The 16,368-nt window shown below is 36.6% G+C and overlaps 1 non-coding gene across 1 annotated transcript; it reads left to right on the forward strand.

The window, feature by feature from the left end:
• Positions 1-2,733: 2,733 nt before the first annotated feature.
• LOC127740993 (small nucleolar RNA R71) lies at positions 2,734-2,837 on the forward strand. The gene has a single exon (XR_008001848.1). It is a non-coding gene; the product is annotated as a small nucleolar RNA R71 (small nucleolar RNA).
• Positions 2,838-16,368: the final 13,531 nt, after the last annotated feature.

Here is a 16,368-nt window from a genome sequence, read left to right on the forward strand (position 1 = left end):
TGCTTCCAATAATTATGTGGAGGAACATGTATCCCCTGAGATATCTCAGAGATTTCTTAATGAGGGAATTCCTCATGCTCTCTTGATGTGCAGTCAAATGCTCTTCTACTGAGCTATGGACCTTTGAGATGAATCTCTCCATCTCCCATGACTCAGAGGTGGAAAATTTTTTTTGTCTTCCCTTTTCTCTCTTTTTTTTTGAGGTTTCTCTGGCCTTAAGTGCCATCAATGGTTACGGAAAAGCAAAAAGCTATTCTTTTACCACACCAAACTTAAAATGTTGCTCGTCCTCGAGCAAAAGAAGAAAGAATGGAAGATGATATGGAGGAGAGGGAGAGATGTGTATAATTCAGCCATATGGGTGGGATTGGGTGGGGAAGAGATGGATGGATGTGAGTGGTGAAGGGGATTAATTAGGAAGAGTGTTTATTAGAAAGAATGTTAAGAAGATAAGTGGAGGTAGGTGGGGATCCTATGGGGTCCACAGATCCTGAGATGATCCTATGGGGTCCACAGATCCTGAGGTGTCAAGGATTTACATCCCTGCACCAATTAGGCATGTAAAATGCCTTAGCATACCATTCTAGCATTTAAACGCCGAAGTGGTGCACGTTCTAGGCGTTCAACACCCATGTGTAGCATGTTTCTGGCGTTGAACGCCAGTTCCATGCTTGTTACTGGCGTTCAGCGCCAGCTTTCCTCAAGGCACATTCCTGGCATTCAAACGCCAGAATGTTGCTTGTTTCTGGCGTTCAGTGCAAGATCCATGTTCTGTTCTAGCGTTGAACGCCAGCCAGATGCACCTTACTGGCGTTTAAACGCCAGTAAGTCCTTCCTCCAGGATGTGATTTTTCTTCTGCTGTTTTTGATTCTGTTTTTGATTTTAATAATTTTTTCGTAACTCCACATGATCATGAACCTACTAAAACACAAAATAACAACAATAAAAAAAATAAAATTAGATAAATAAAAATTGGGTTGCCTCCCAACAAGCGCTTTTTTAATGTCACTAGATCGACAGTGGGCTCTCATGGAGCCTTAGAGAAGTTCAGAGCATGAGGAAGGTTTTCCAACACCAAACTTAGAGTTTGAATGTAGGGTCTTCTCAACACCAAACTTAGAGTTTGGTTGTGGCCTCCCAACACCAAACTTAGAGTTTGATTGTGGGGGCTCTTTTGGACTCTGTACTGAGAGAAGCTCTGCATGCTTACTCTCTTTTGTTATAGAGGGATGGCCGTGTGCCTTAAACACAAGCTAGTTCCCATTCAATTGAAGGACTAATTCTCCTCTGTTAACATCTATTACAGCACCTGCTGTGGCTAGGAAAGGTCTTCCGAGGATGATGCATTCATCCTCTTCCTTCCTAGTGTCTAGGATTATGAAATCAGCAGGGATGTAAAGGCCTTCAACCTTTACTAACATGTCCTCTACTAATCCATAAGCTTGTCTTACTAACTTGTCTGCCAATTGTAATAAGAATAAGGTAGGTTGTACCTCAATGATCCCTAGTTTCTCCATTACAGAGAGTGACATAAGGTTTATGCCTGACCCCAGGTCACACAGAGCTTTTTCAAAGGTCATGGTGCCTATGGTACAGGGTATTAAGAATTTCCCAGGATCTTGTTTCTTTTGAGGTAGAGTTTGCTGAACCCATGTATCTAGTTCACTAATGAGCAAGGGAGGTTCACCTTCCCAAGTCTCATTACCAAATAACTTGGCATTCAGCTTCATGATAGCTCCTAGATATTGAGCAACTTGCTCTCCAGTCATAACTTCATCCTCTTCTGAGGAAGAATAGTCTTCAGAGCTCATGAATGGCAGAAGGAGATTTAATGGAATCTCTATGGTCTCTATATGAGCCTCAAATTCCTTTAGGTCCTCAATGGGGAACTCCTTCTTGCTTGAGAGACGTCCCAGGAGGTCTTCCTAACTAGGATTTTCGTCCTTCTCCTCCCTTGTGCATTCGGCCATATTGATTACATCAATGGCCTTGCACTTTCCCTTTGGATTCTCTTTTGTATTTCTTGGGAGAATACTGGGAGGGGTTTCAGTGATTTTCTTACTCAGCTGGCCCACTTGTGCCTCCAAATTTCTAATAGAGGATCTTGTTTCACTCATGAAACCTAGAGTGGCCTTAGACAGATCAGAGACTAAATTTGCTAAATTAGAGGGGCTCTGCTCAGAATTCTCTGTTTGTTGCTGAGAAGATGATGAAAAAGGCTTGTTATTACTTAGCCTGTTTCTTCCACCATTATTAAAGTCTTGTTGAGGCTTTTGTTGATCCTTCCATGAGAAATTTGGATGATTTCTCCATGATGAATTATAGGTGTTTCCATAAGGTCACCCATGTAATTTACCTCTGATATTGTAGGGTTCTCAGGATCATAAGCTTCTTCAGAAGCTGCCTCTTTAATACTGTTGGATGCATTTTTCCATCCATTCAGACTTTGAGAGATCATGTTGACTTGCTGAGTCAACACTTTGTTCTGAGCCAATATGGCATTCAGAGCATCAATTTCAAGAACTCCCTTCCTCTGAGGCGTCCCACTATTCACGGAATTCCTCTCAGAAGTGTACATGAATTGGTTATTTGCAACCATGTCAATAAGTTCTTGAGCTTCTGCAGGCGTTTTCTTTAGATGGATAGATCCACCTGCAGAATGGTCCAATGACATTTTGGAAAACTCAGATAGACCATAATAGAATATATCTCATATGGTCCATTCTGAAAACATGTTAGAAGGACACTTTTTGGTCATCTGCTTATATCTTTCCCAAGCTTCATAGAGGGATTCACCATCTTTTTGCTTGAAGGTCTGAACATCCACTCTAAGCTTACTTAACTTTTGAGGAGGAAAGAATTTATCCAAGAAGGCCGTGACTAGCTTATCCCAGGAGTCCAGGCTATCTTTAGGTTGTGAGTCCAACCATGTTCTAGCTCTGTCTCTTACAGCAAAAGGGAAAAACATGAGCCTGTAGACTTCAGGATCTACTCCATTCGTCTTTACAGTCTCACAAATCTGCAAGAACTCAGTTAAAAACTGGTAAGGATCTTCAGATGGAAGTCCATGAAACTAGCAGTTCTGTTGCATTAGAGCAACTAATTGAGGTTTCAGCTCAAAATTGTTTGCTCTAATGGCCGAAATGGAGATGCTTCTTCCATCAAATTTGGAAGTTGGTTTAGTGAAATCACCAAGCATCCTCCTAGCATTATTGTTGTTGGGTTCGGCTGCCATCTCCTTTTCTTGTTCGAAAATTTCAGAAAGGTTGTCTCTGGATTGTTGTAATTTAGCTTCTCTTAATTTTCTCTTCAGAGTCCTTTCAGGTTCAGGATCAGCTTCAACAAGAATGCCTTTTTTCTTGTTCCTGCTTATATAGGGAAGAAGAGAACAAGAAAAGAAAGAGGAATCCTCTATGTCACAGTATAGATATTCCTTTATGTTAGTAGAGAAAGAAAGGGAATAGGAGTGAAGAAGAATGAATAGGTAGGGGTAGTGATTTGAGATGAAGAGAGGTGAAGAGAAGTGTTAGTAAATAAATAAATAAATAGAAGAAGGGCAGAGGGAAGAAATTTCGAAAATAAATTTGAAAAGAAGTTAAATGATTTTCGAAAATAAAAGATAAGATAGAATTAAAATCAAAACAATTAATTAATTAAAAAGAATTTTTGAAAAAGGGATGAGATATTTTCGAAAATTAGAGAGGGAAAAGTAGTGAGGTGATTTTGAAAAAGATAAGAAACAAACAAAAAGTCAAATAGTTAGTTGAAAAAGATATTAAAATCAAATTTGAAAAAGATATTAAAATCAAATTTGACTTGACTTGTAAGAAACAACTAATTTTTAAAATTTTTGACCAAGTCAACCCAAAATTTCGAAAATTTGGAGAGAAATAAGGAAAAAGATATTTTTTTATTTTTGAATTTTTCTATGAGGAGAGAGAAAAACACAAACATGACCCAAAACATGAAAATTTTGGATCAAAACACATGATGCATGCAAGAACACTATGAATGTCAAGATGAACATCAAGAACACTTTGAAGATCATGATGAACATCAAGAACATATTTTTGAAAAATTTTTTTATGCAAAGAAAACATGCAAGACACCAAACTTAGAATTCTTTAATGCATGGACACTATGAATGCAAAAATGCATATGAAAAATAACATACAACACAAAACAAGAAATCATCAAGATCAAACAAGAAGACTTGTCAAGAACAACTTGAAGATCATGAAGAACACCATGAATGCATGAATTTTCGAAAAATGCAAGAAAAAAAATTTTAAAGCATGCAATTGACACCAAATTTAAAAATTGACTTAAGACTCAAACAAGAAACACAAAATATTTTTGAATTTTTTTGATTTTATTTTGTATTTTTATTATATTTTTCAAAAATTATTTTTTTATTTGGAAAAACGAAAAATAGAGAAAAAATTTTGAAAAAGTTTCGAAAACTTTTTTTGAAAAGAAAAATAAAAAGAAAATTACCTAATCTGAGCAACAAGACGAACCGTTAGTTGTCCATACTCGAACAATCCCCGGCAACGGCGCCAAAAATTTGGTGCACGGATTTGTGATCATCAACAATGGCTCCAATAATTTGGTAGCTCTCACACGTGAATTACACTTAGTCACAACTCCGCACAACTAACCAGCAAGTGCACTAGGTCGTCCAAGTAATACCTTACGTAAGTAAGGGTCGATCCCACAGAGATTGTTGGTATGAAGCAAGCTATGGTCATCTTGTAAATCCTAGTCAGGTGGATTTAACTAATTTAAGAGATTATTGGTTTAAATATGATTAATAAAAATAGACAGAAAGTAAAGATAAAGTTACTCATGTACCCCAATGGTGGAAATTTCAGATAGGTGTATGGAGATGCTGTGTTCCTTCTGAATCTCTGCTTTCCTACTGCTTTCACCCAATCCTTCTTACTCCTTTCCATGGCAAGCTGTATGTAGGGCATCACCGTTGTCAATGGCTATATCCCATCCCCTCAGTGAAAAAGGACCAAATGCTCTGTCACAGCACGACTAATCATCTGTCAGTTCTCAATCAGGTTGGAATAGAATCCAGTGATTCTTTTGCGTTTGTCACTAACGCCCAGCTTTCAGGAGTTTGAAGCTCGTCATAGTCATTCAATCCCGGAATCCTACTCGGAATACCACAGACAAGGTTAGACTTTCCGGATTCCCATGAATGCCGCCATCAATTCTAGCTTATACCACGAAGATTCTGATTAAGGAATCCAAGAAATATGCGCCCAGCCTAAGGTAGAACAGAAGTGGTTGTCAATCACGCGCGTCCATAGGTGAGAATGATGATGAGTGTCACGGATCATCACATTCATCAAGTTGAAGTGCAACGAATATTTTAGAACAGGAATAAATCGAATTGGATAGAAAATAATAGTAATTACATTGAAACTTGAGGTACAGCAGAGCTCCACACCCTTAATCTATGGTGTGTAGAAACTCCACCGTTGAAAATACATAAGTGAAAGGTTCAGGCATGGCCAAATGGCCAGCCCCCAAACGTGATCAATAGTCTCCTTAGATAAATAATAAAATAAAACTGAGACCAAAGATGTCTAATACAATAGTAAATTATCCTATTTATACTAGACTAGCTACTAGGGTTTACAACAGTAAGTAATTGATGCATAAATCCACTTCTAGGGCCCACTTGGTGTATGTTTGGGCTGAGCTTGATCTATCCACGAGCTGAGGCTTCTCTTGGAGTTGAACGCCAAGTTATAACGTATTTTGGGCGCTCAACTCCGGGTCGTGACGTGTTTCTGGCGTTTGACTCTAGACAGCAACATGGAACTGGCGTTGAGTGCCAGTTTAAGTCATCAAATCACGAATAAAGTATGGACAATTATATATTGCTGGAAAGCTCTAGATGTCTACTTTCCAACGCCATTGAGAGCACGCCATTTGGAGTTTCGTGGCTCCAGAAAATTTATTTCGAGTGCAGGGAGGTCAGATTCTAACAGCATCAGCAGTCCTTTGTCAGCCTCCTATCAGAGTTTCGCTCAGGTCCCTCAATTTCATCCAGAAAATACCTGAAATTACAGAAAAATACACAAACTCATAGTAAAGTTCAGAAATGTAAATTTAGCATAAAAACTAATGAAAACATCCCTAAAAGTAGCTTGAACCTATTAAAAACTACCTAAAAACAATGCCAAAAAGCGTATAAACTATCCGCTCATCAGGAGTTTTCGAAAATTAACTTAAAATAAAATAAAAATATTTTTGTTTTTATTTTATATTAAAGTTAAAATTCGAAAACTAAGAGAAGGAATAAAATCAAAATTAGAATTTGAAATAATTGGTTAATTAAAAGAATTTTGAAAAGGAGGGAGATGATTTTCAAAAATTAGAGGGAGAAAAATAGTTAGGTGGTTTTGAAAAAGATAAGAAACAAACAAAAAGTCAATTAGTTAGTTGAAAAAGATTTGAAAATCAATTTTTAAAAGATAAGAAGTTAGAAAAGATATTTTGAAATCAAAATTTTGAAAAAGATATGATTTGAAAAGGATATTTTGAAAAGATATGATTGAAAAAAATATTTTGGAAAAGATTTAATTCTGAAAATTAAAATTGATTACTTGACTAACAAGAAACTAAAAGATATGATTCTAGAATTTAAAGATAAGAAAAAGATTTTGAAAATTAATTTTAAAAGTTTTCGAAAATAATAAAAAATGAAAATGATTTGATTTTTTTTTTTGAAATGTTTTGAAAATATAGGATTTTTAAAATTGAAAATTTGACTTGACTTATAAGAAATAGCTAAGTTTTAAAATTTTTTGACTAAGTCAACTCAAATTTTCGAAAATTATGAGCAAAATAAGGAAAAGATATTTTTTATTTTTTTGAATTTTTAATGATGAGAGAGAAAAATACACATATGACCCAAAACATGAAAATTTTGGATCAAAACACTTAATGCATGCAAGAACACTATGAATGTCAAGATGAACACCAAGAACACTTTAAAGATCAAGATGAACATCAAGACTTATTTTTGAAAGCTTTTCAAGAAAAGAAAAACATGCAAGACACCAAACTTAAAAATCTTCAATGCTTAGACACTATGAATGCAAAAATGCATAGGAAACACAACAAAAGACACAAAACAAAAAAATATGAAGATCCAACAAGAAGACTTATCAAGAACAACTTGAAGATCATGAAGAACACCACGCATGAGTTTTCGAAAAATGCATGAATTTTAAAAACATGCAATTGACACCAAACTTAAAAATTAACACTAGACTCAAACAAGAAACACAAATATTTTTAGTTTTTATGATTTTATTATTTTTTTGTATTTTTTTTGAAAATAATCTTTAGAAAAATGAAAAAGAGAAAAAAATTTTTTTGAAAGATTTTTGAAAACTTTTTGAAAATAAAATTACCTAATCTGAGCAACAAGATGAACCATCAGTTGTCCAAACTCAAACAATCCCTGGCAACGGCGCCAAAAACTTGGTGTACAAAATTGTGATCATCAACAATGGTGCTAAAGACTTGGTAGCGCTCTCAAACGTGAATCACACTTTGTCACAACTTCGCACAACTAACCAGCAAGTGCACTAGGTCGTCCAAGTAATACCTTACGTGAGTAAGGGTCGATCCCATGGAGATTGTTGGTATGAAGCAAGCTATGGTCTTCTTGTAAATCTTAGTCAGGCAGATTATAATGGTTATAAAGGTTTTCGAAAATTAATAATAAATAAAGCATAAAATAAAGATAGAGATACTTATGTAAATCATTGGTGGGAATTTCAGATAAGTGTATGGAGATGCTTTGTCCCTGTTGAATATCTGCTTTCCTACTACCTTCCTTCAATCCTTCAAACTCCTTTTCATGGCAAGCTGTATGTAGGGCATCACTGTTGTCAATGGCTACTTCCCATCCTCTCAGTGAAAATGGTCCAAATGCTCTGTCACAGCACGGCTAATCATCTGTTGGTTCTCGATCATGTCGGAATAGAATCCATTGATTCTTTTGCGTCTGTCACCGCACCTAACAATCGCGAGTTTGAAGCTCGTCACAGTCATTCAATCCCTGAATCCTACTCGGAATACCACAGACAAGGTTTAGACTTTTCGGATTCTCAAGAATGGCTGCCAATAATTCTAGCTTATACCACGAAGATTCTGGTTAAGGAATCCAAGAGATATTCGCTCGTTCTAAGGTAGAACGGAAGTGGTTATCAGGCACGCGTTCATAGCTAAGAATGATGAGTGTCACGGATCATCACATTCATCATGTTGAATTGCAACGAATATCTTAGAATAAGAATAAGCTGAATTGAATAAAAGATAGTAGTAATTACATTAAAACTCGAGATACAGCAGAGCTCCACACCCTTAATCTATGGTGTGTAGAAACTCCACCATTGAAAATACATAAGTGATAGTGCTCTAGGCATGGCCGAATGGCTAGCCCCCCATAAACATGATCAAAGGATCATAAAGTAATCCAATAATAATCCAAAGATGTCTAATACAATAGTAAAATGTCCTATTTATACTAGACTAGTTACTAAGGTTTACAGAAATAAGTCTAGATGCAAAAATCCACTTCCGGGGCCCACTTTGGTGTGTGCTTGGGCTGAGTTTGAGCTTTACACATGCAGAGGCTTCTTTTGGAGTTAAACGCCAAGTTGTAACGTGTTTTTGGCGTTTAACTCTGGTTTGTGACGTGTTTCTGGCGTTTTACTCCAGAATGCAGCATAGAACTGGCGTTGAACGCCATTTGCATTGTCTTGATTCGAATAAAGTATGAACTATTATATATTGCTGGAAAGCTCTAGATGTCTACTTTCCAAAGCTGTTAAGAGCGCGCCATTTGGAGTTTTGTAGCTTCAGAAAATCCATTTTGAGTGTAGGGAGGTCAGAATCCAACAACATTAGCAGTCCTTTGTCAGCCTGAATCAGATTTTTGCTCAGGTCCCTCAATTTCAGCCAGAAAATACCTGAAATCACAGAAAAACATACAAACTCATAGTAAAGTCCAGAAATGAAAACATCCCTAAAATTAGCTAATGAAAATTAATGAAAACATCCCTAAAATTAGCTAGATCCTACTAGAAACTACCTAGAAACAATGCCAAAAAGCGTATAAATTATCCGCTTATCAATATATCACTATTAAAATTTATTTTTTGAATATAATTCTAATTCAACAAAATATATAAATAATCAAAGATAGATAACTATTTATTAAGATCGAATGCCAACAATTATTGAAAATCATATAAAGATGAAATGGAAATGGATTCTAATACAAATAAATTTATATTTATGTATACTATATATATGTATTGAAAAAAAATGAAGGCAAAAACAAATCCACACAAATACAACAAATTTATATTTATGTATACTAGAGATATGTGATGCTTCCATCTTTGATCACTGATAATGACCTCTTTGGCTTCCTCATCCTCTCTTCTTCTTTCTCATCACCACAAGGTAACAGCTTCAATGTCAAGTCTATTTTATTGCTGCACTTCTTCTGTTCCTCACCATAAATTCTCTGAAATAATAAGAAATCCAAATTTGTCGTAATTAGTTTTGTTGCATTGCATGATGTGAAATTAAATATTCAACAACATTATCACAAACTGGTTCATACTTCTCAAAATTATTTTGACATATGAATCTAATTTTAGTGTAACTTTTTTTAATATTATCAAAACATCAAAATTAAACAACAACAGCAATAACAAATAATAATAATAAATTAAAAATATATACCAGAATTCAGATAATGTTATTGGTTCTCCTATTTCAGTATGTTGATTCTTGAATACAGTTACTTATGAGTTTTGGTTGTGACCCTAAGTATTTTGTTTTCCAGTATTACCACCAGATACATAAATACCACAGACACATAACTGGGTGAACCTTTTCAGATTGTGACTCAGCTTTGCTAAAGTCCCTAGTTAGAGGTGTCCATAGTTCTCAGGCACAGTCTTTTTCTTTGGATCACGACTTTAACCACTCAGTCTCAAGCTCTTCACTTGGACCTTCATGACACAAGCACATGATTAGGGACAACTTGATTTAGCCGCTTAGGCCAGGATTTATTCCATTAGGCCCTCCTTTCCAATGATGCTCAGAGCCTTGGATCATTTTTGCCCTTGCCTTTTGGTTTAAGGGGCTATTGGCTTTTTCTGCTTGCTTTTTTTTCTTTTTTTTCAAGCTTTATTTTTCACTGTTTTTTCTTGCTTCAAGAATCAATTTCATGATTTTTCATATCATCAATAACATTTCTCTTGTTCATCATTCCTTCAAGAGCCAACAGATTTAACATTTATGAACTCCACTATCAAAATTATGCATTGTTCAGGCATTCATTCAAAAGACAAAAAGTATTGCCACCGCATATAAATAATTTAAATTTTTCTTATTAAAAACTCGAAAAAATATTGCCTCCTTATTCTAAAAATCTGCTATTTTATTCATGTTTGACGATGATGAGAAAAATAAATTATAGCTTAAATGGAGATAAAATCAAAATAGAGATACTAATTACTACTACTCATATATAATTTCTAAGGTAAATTCCTAATATGAACAATTATCGCAGAGTTAAGGCTAAGATTAGGACTCAACAACCACTATTTTAGGAGGTGGATGCTCCTGTAGTCTGTGGGGTGCTTGGCCCTTCAAGAGATAGCTTCTGACACTTCAGTTCCTTCAGTTCACGCCCTTGCTCTTCTTGTTCCCCAAGTAGTTTGCAAAGTATGCTATTATGATTTTGCTGTTCTTCCTTTAGTTGGTCCATAGCTTCTTGCAACTTGGTAACAGATGCTTCAAGACACTCCCAGTATTCAATTTGAGGGATTTCCGGGAGGAACTCCTGTGCTTTCCTCTTGATGGGGTCGTCCTGCACTTGTTGTCCTTCTATTGACTTTTTGGTGATTGGTTGCTCAACTAAGATATAATCATTTACTCCCATCTTTAGCAGCATCTTTACATAGCATAGAGATTAAGCTTGGATAAGCCAATTTGGCATCTTTGGAGTTCTTGTTTGCAATTGTGTAAAGTTCACAAGAAATCAGCTGATGAACTTCCACTTCTTTTCCCAACATAATGCAATGGATCACTACTGCTCTTTTGATGGTGACTTCAAAGCGGTTGCTAGTGGGTAGTATAGAACGCCCAATGAAGTCCAGCCAGCCTCTGGTGACTGGTTTGAGATCTCCTCTCTTGAGTTGGTTTGGGACACCATTTGTGTTGGTTGTCCACTTGGTTCTAGGGAGGCATATGTCCTCTAGAATTTTGTCCAAGTTCTTATTTGTTCTCATCATTCTCCTATTAAAGGAGTCTGGGTCATCTTGCAGTTGAAGCAGCTTAAAGATCTCTCTTATTTTGTCACGGTGGAGGTGAACAATCTTCCCTCTGACCAGAGTTCGAAAGTCGTAGAAGGCGGTTCCAGCTATTCTCTACCTGTCTGTTTGCCACAGATTATAGTAGAATTCCTGAACCATGTTTCTTTCCACCTTTGTTTTAGGATTAGCTAGGATTTCCCAGCTCCTGTTTCGAATTTGCTCTTGGATCTTCGGATATTCGTCTTCTTTCAGATTGAATTTAACTTCCGGGATCACTAACCTTAGACCTATTATTTTGTAGTAATAGTTTGAATCTTCTTTGGTTAAGAACTTCCCTTGATTCCAAAGTGGTTTTGGAATATTCTCTTTCTTGCCTCTTAGAGTGGTTTGTTTTCCCTTAGGAGCCATGATCTTAGTGGGTATTGGCTTAGTGATCACGGATAAACACACCAAACTTAGAGATTTACTTGTCCTCAAGGAAAAGAAAGGAAAGGAGGGGGATAGAGGGAGAGCCAAGTTCGAATTGTGGAGGAGAGGAGGGGGGCCAAACGCGGATATAAAGGGAAGGGGTGGGTTTTCAAAATTTTTTGAAGAAGATAGGATAGAAGATATGATTTGTAAAAGATAAGTATGATAGGAAAAAGATGTAATTTAAAATTGAAAAGATATGAAAGATATTTGAAAAAGATAAATCTGAATTTTGAAAAGAAGATATGATGAGTTAAAAAGATTTGAGAAGAATTTAAAAAGATTTGAAAAGAATTCAAAAAGATAAATGAGTTTTGAAAAAGGTTTGAAAAGATATTGAAGAAAATTAAGAAATATGTTTAGGATTAAAAATTTTTCGAAATTGAAGTTGAAAGATGAGAGTTTGTAACATGTTTATGCAAGAAATTATGAATTGAAACAAGAAAAATGGAAAAAATTTGAAGTGAAAACGAAGTTACCTTCTCCCCACAATCCTGGCGTTAAACGCCCAACTGCAGCATGTTTTGGGCGTTTAGCGCCCATCTATAGCTTCTCCTGGGCGTTTAACGCCCAGCTATAGCTTCTGGCTGGCGTTAAACGCCAGAAAATCCTTTATCACTGGGTATTTTTCTGAACGCCCAGGATGTTGCAAATCTGGCGTTAAACGCCCAGAATGGATAATGCCCAAATGGCTATCCCTACTGGCGTTAAATGCCCAGTAGATGCTTGTTTTGGGCGTTTAATGCCCAAAATAGCTTTTACTGGTGTTTTCGCACCAGTGAGCTTCTTTTTGCTATTTTATCCTCTGAATCCTTCTGTAACTCTGTGAACTCATGCAATTGCTACTTTACCTTGAAGATAATTAATATGAACCCGTAAAATTATTATTTAATTAACAAATAAGCTTTGTTAATGGTTGGGTTGCCTCCCAGCAAACGCTTCTTTATTGTCTTTAGCTGGACTATTACTGAGCTTTAATCAAGTCTCAGTTTTGAGCATTCTTGCTCAAAATTGCTTTCAAGATAATGTTTGACTCTCTGTCCATTAACAATGAATTTTTTGTTAGAGTCATTATCCTGAAGCTCTACATATCCATATGGTGACACACCTGTAATCACCTATGGTCCTTTCTATCGGGATTTCAACTTTCCGGGGAATAATCTGAGCCTAGAATTAAAGAGCAGAACTTTCTGCCCTGGCTCAAAGACTCTGGATGACAGCTTCTTATCATGCCATCATTTTGATTTCTCTTTGTAAATTTTTGCATTTTTGAAAGCATTGAGTCTGAATTCCTCTAACTCATTTAACTGAAGCAATCATTTTTCTCCAGCTAACTTGGCATCAAGGTTTAGGAATCTGGTTGCCCAGTAGGCCTTGTGTTCCAGTTCCACTGGCAAGTGTCAGGATTTTCCATACACAAGCTGGTATGGAGAGGTCCCTATAGGAGTCTTGAATGCTGTTCTATATGCCCACAGAGCATCATCCAAGCTTCTCGCCCAATCCCTTCTACGGTTAATCACAGTCCGTTCCAGGATTCTTTTAAGTTCTCTATTAGAGACTTCAGATTATCCATTTGTCTGTGGATGATATGGAGTTGCCACCCTGTGGCTAACTCCATATCGAACCATAGCAGAGTAAAGCTGTTTATTGCAGAAATGAGCGCCCCCATCACTGATTAGTACTCTAGGGATACCAAATCTGCTGAAGATATGTTTCTGGAGGAATTTTAGCACTATCTTAGTATCATTAGTGGGTGTTGCAATAGCCTCCACCCATTTGGATACATAATCCTCTGCCATCAGAATATAAGTGTTTGAGTATGATGGTGGGAAAGGCCCCATGAAGTCAATACCCCATACATCAAACAACTCATTCTCCAAGATCCCTTGTTGAGGTATGGCATAACCGTGAGGCAGATTGCCAGATCTTTGGCAACTGTCATAATTACGTATAAACTCTCGGAAGTCTTTATAGAGAGTAGGCCAGTAGAAGCCACATTGGAGGACTCTTGTGGCTGTTCGCTCACTTCCAAAATGTCCTCCATACTGTGATCCATGGCAATGTCAGAGGATATTCTGTGCTTCTTCTTTAGGCACACATCTATGGATTATTCCGTCTGTACATCTCTTGAAGAGATATGGTTCATTCCACAAATAGTACTTTGCATCCGAGATCAATTTCTTTGATTGATGCCTACTATACTCCTTGGGTATGAATCTCACAGCCTTGTAGTTTGTAATGTCTGCAAACCATGGTACTTCTTGGATGACAAAGAGTTGCTCATCCAGAAAGGTTTTAGAGATCTCAGTAAGAGGGAGGGACGCCCCTTCTACTGGTTCTATTCAGGACAGGTGATCTGCTACTTGGTTCTCTGTCCCTTTTCTGTCTCTTATTTCTATATCAAACTCTTGCAGAAGCAACACCCATCTTATGAATCTGGGTTTTGAATCCAGATTTGTGAGTAGATATTTAAGAGCAGCATGGTCAGTGTACACAATCACTTTTGATCATACTAAATAAGATCTGAACTTGTCAATGGCGTAAACCAGTGCAAGTAACTCTTTTTCTGTGGTCGTGTAGTTCTTCTGTGCGTCATTTAAAACATGACTGGCATAATAAATAACGTGCAAAAGCTTGCCATGCCTTTGTCCCAACACTGCACCAATGGCATGGTCACTGGCATCACACATTAGTTCAAATGGTAATGTCCAGTCTGGTGCAGAGATGACTAGTGCTGTGACCAGCTTAGCTTTTAGAGTCTCAAACACCTGCAGACACTCCTTATCAAAGATAAATGGCGTGTCAGCAGCTAGCAGATTACTCAGAGATTTTGCAATTTTTGAAAAATCTTTTATAAACCTCCTATAGAATCCTGCATGCCCCAGAAAGCTTCTATTGCTTTAATATTGGTAGGTGGTGGTAATTTTTCAATTACCTCCACCTTAGCTTGATCCAACTCTATTCCTTTGTTTGAAATTTTATGCCTAAGGACGATTTCTTTAGTCACCATAAAGTGACATTTTTCCGAGTTTAAAACCATATTAGTCTCTTGGCACCTTTTCAAAACAAGTGCTAGATGCTCAAGACAAGAGCTGAATGAGTCTCCAAATACTGAGAAGTCGTCCATGAAGACTTCCAGAAACTTTTCCACCATATCAGAGAAAATAGAGAGCATGCACCTCTGAAAGGTTGCAAGTGTATTACACAGACCAAATGGCATTCTTCTGTAAGCAAACACTCCAGATGAACATGTGAATGCTGTTTTCTCTTGAACCTGGGGATCTACTGCAATCTGGTTGTAAACCTGAATAGCCATCCAGAAAGTAGTAGTAATTATGACCTGCTAGTCTTTCTAGCATCTGGTCTATGAATGGTAAAGGAAAATGATCCTTTCTGGTGGCTGTATTGAGTCTTCTGTAATCAATACACATGCGCCAACCTGTAACTGTTCTTGTAGGAACTAGTTCATTATTTTCATTATGAACCACTGTTATGCCTCCCTTCTTGGGGACAACTTGGACAAGGCTCACCCAGGGGCTATCAGAAATAGGATAAATAATCACAGCCTTTAGTAATTTAGTGACCTCCTTTTGCACCACCTCCTTCATAGCCGGATTTAGCCGCCTCTGTGGTTGAACCACTGGCTTAGCATCATCCTCCAATCGGATCTTGTGCATGCATCTGGATGGGCTAATGCCCTTATGATCACTGATGAGAGAACTTTTGCGTGGTCTAGAATTCAGAATAAATTTCCGTTGCAAGTATAGTTTCTAAACCAACAAAAGTCCTTTCATACAAACGTTTTGGTTGTCACAAGTAACAAACCGGTTAAAATTGATAACCGAGTATTTAAACCTCGGGTCGTCTTCTCAAGGAATTGCAGGGAGGTATGTTCTTATTATTGGTTATGAAAAAGTGTGTTTTGGGGTTTTGGATTAAGGTAAAAGGTTAGTTGAATGACAAGTAAAATAAAATAATAATAACTGTAAAATAAACCTTTGGCAAGGTACAAGAAATTGGAAGTCCTGACTTAGTTATTCTTATCAATAATAATGAAAGTTGAATCTTAATTCCACTTAGTTAACCTTTGCTAAAGCAAAGGAAAGTCAAGGGACTAATTAGTTTGACCTTTGAATCCTATTTATTCCCTAAGAAAAGGTTGGGATTATTGAAGTTCATTTCAATTAGCAAAGATAACAGTTATCAATTATGTTAAGCTAAGATAACTCCTGAGTTACTGATTTCTTAACCAAGACCAAAAGGATAAGAAATTGAAATCATAAATCTAAAAACATCTCAATAATATATAATCCTAACATGAAAAGTTCACAAACCAATTGGGTAACATAAATCAAATACCAATAAAAGCATAGTATCTAAAATAAGAGATAAATGTAAAGTAAAGGAAATATTGAACCTGATGAAGAGTCGAATTAAATCCTAATTTCTAAAAATCCTACCTAAATCCTAAGAGAGAGGAGAGAACCTCTCTCTCTAAAAACTACATCTAAAACTAAAATTATGAATTAT

The sequence above is a fragment of the Arachis duranensis genome, chromosome 7 (genome assembly GCF_000817695.3).
Source record: "Arachis duranensis cultivar V14167 chromosome 7, aradu.V14167.gnm2.J7QH, whole genome shotgun sequence".
Classification (NCBI taxonomy): Eukaryota; Viridiplantae; Streptophyta; class Magnoliopsida; order Fabales; family Fabaceae; genus Arachis; species Arachis duranensis.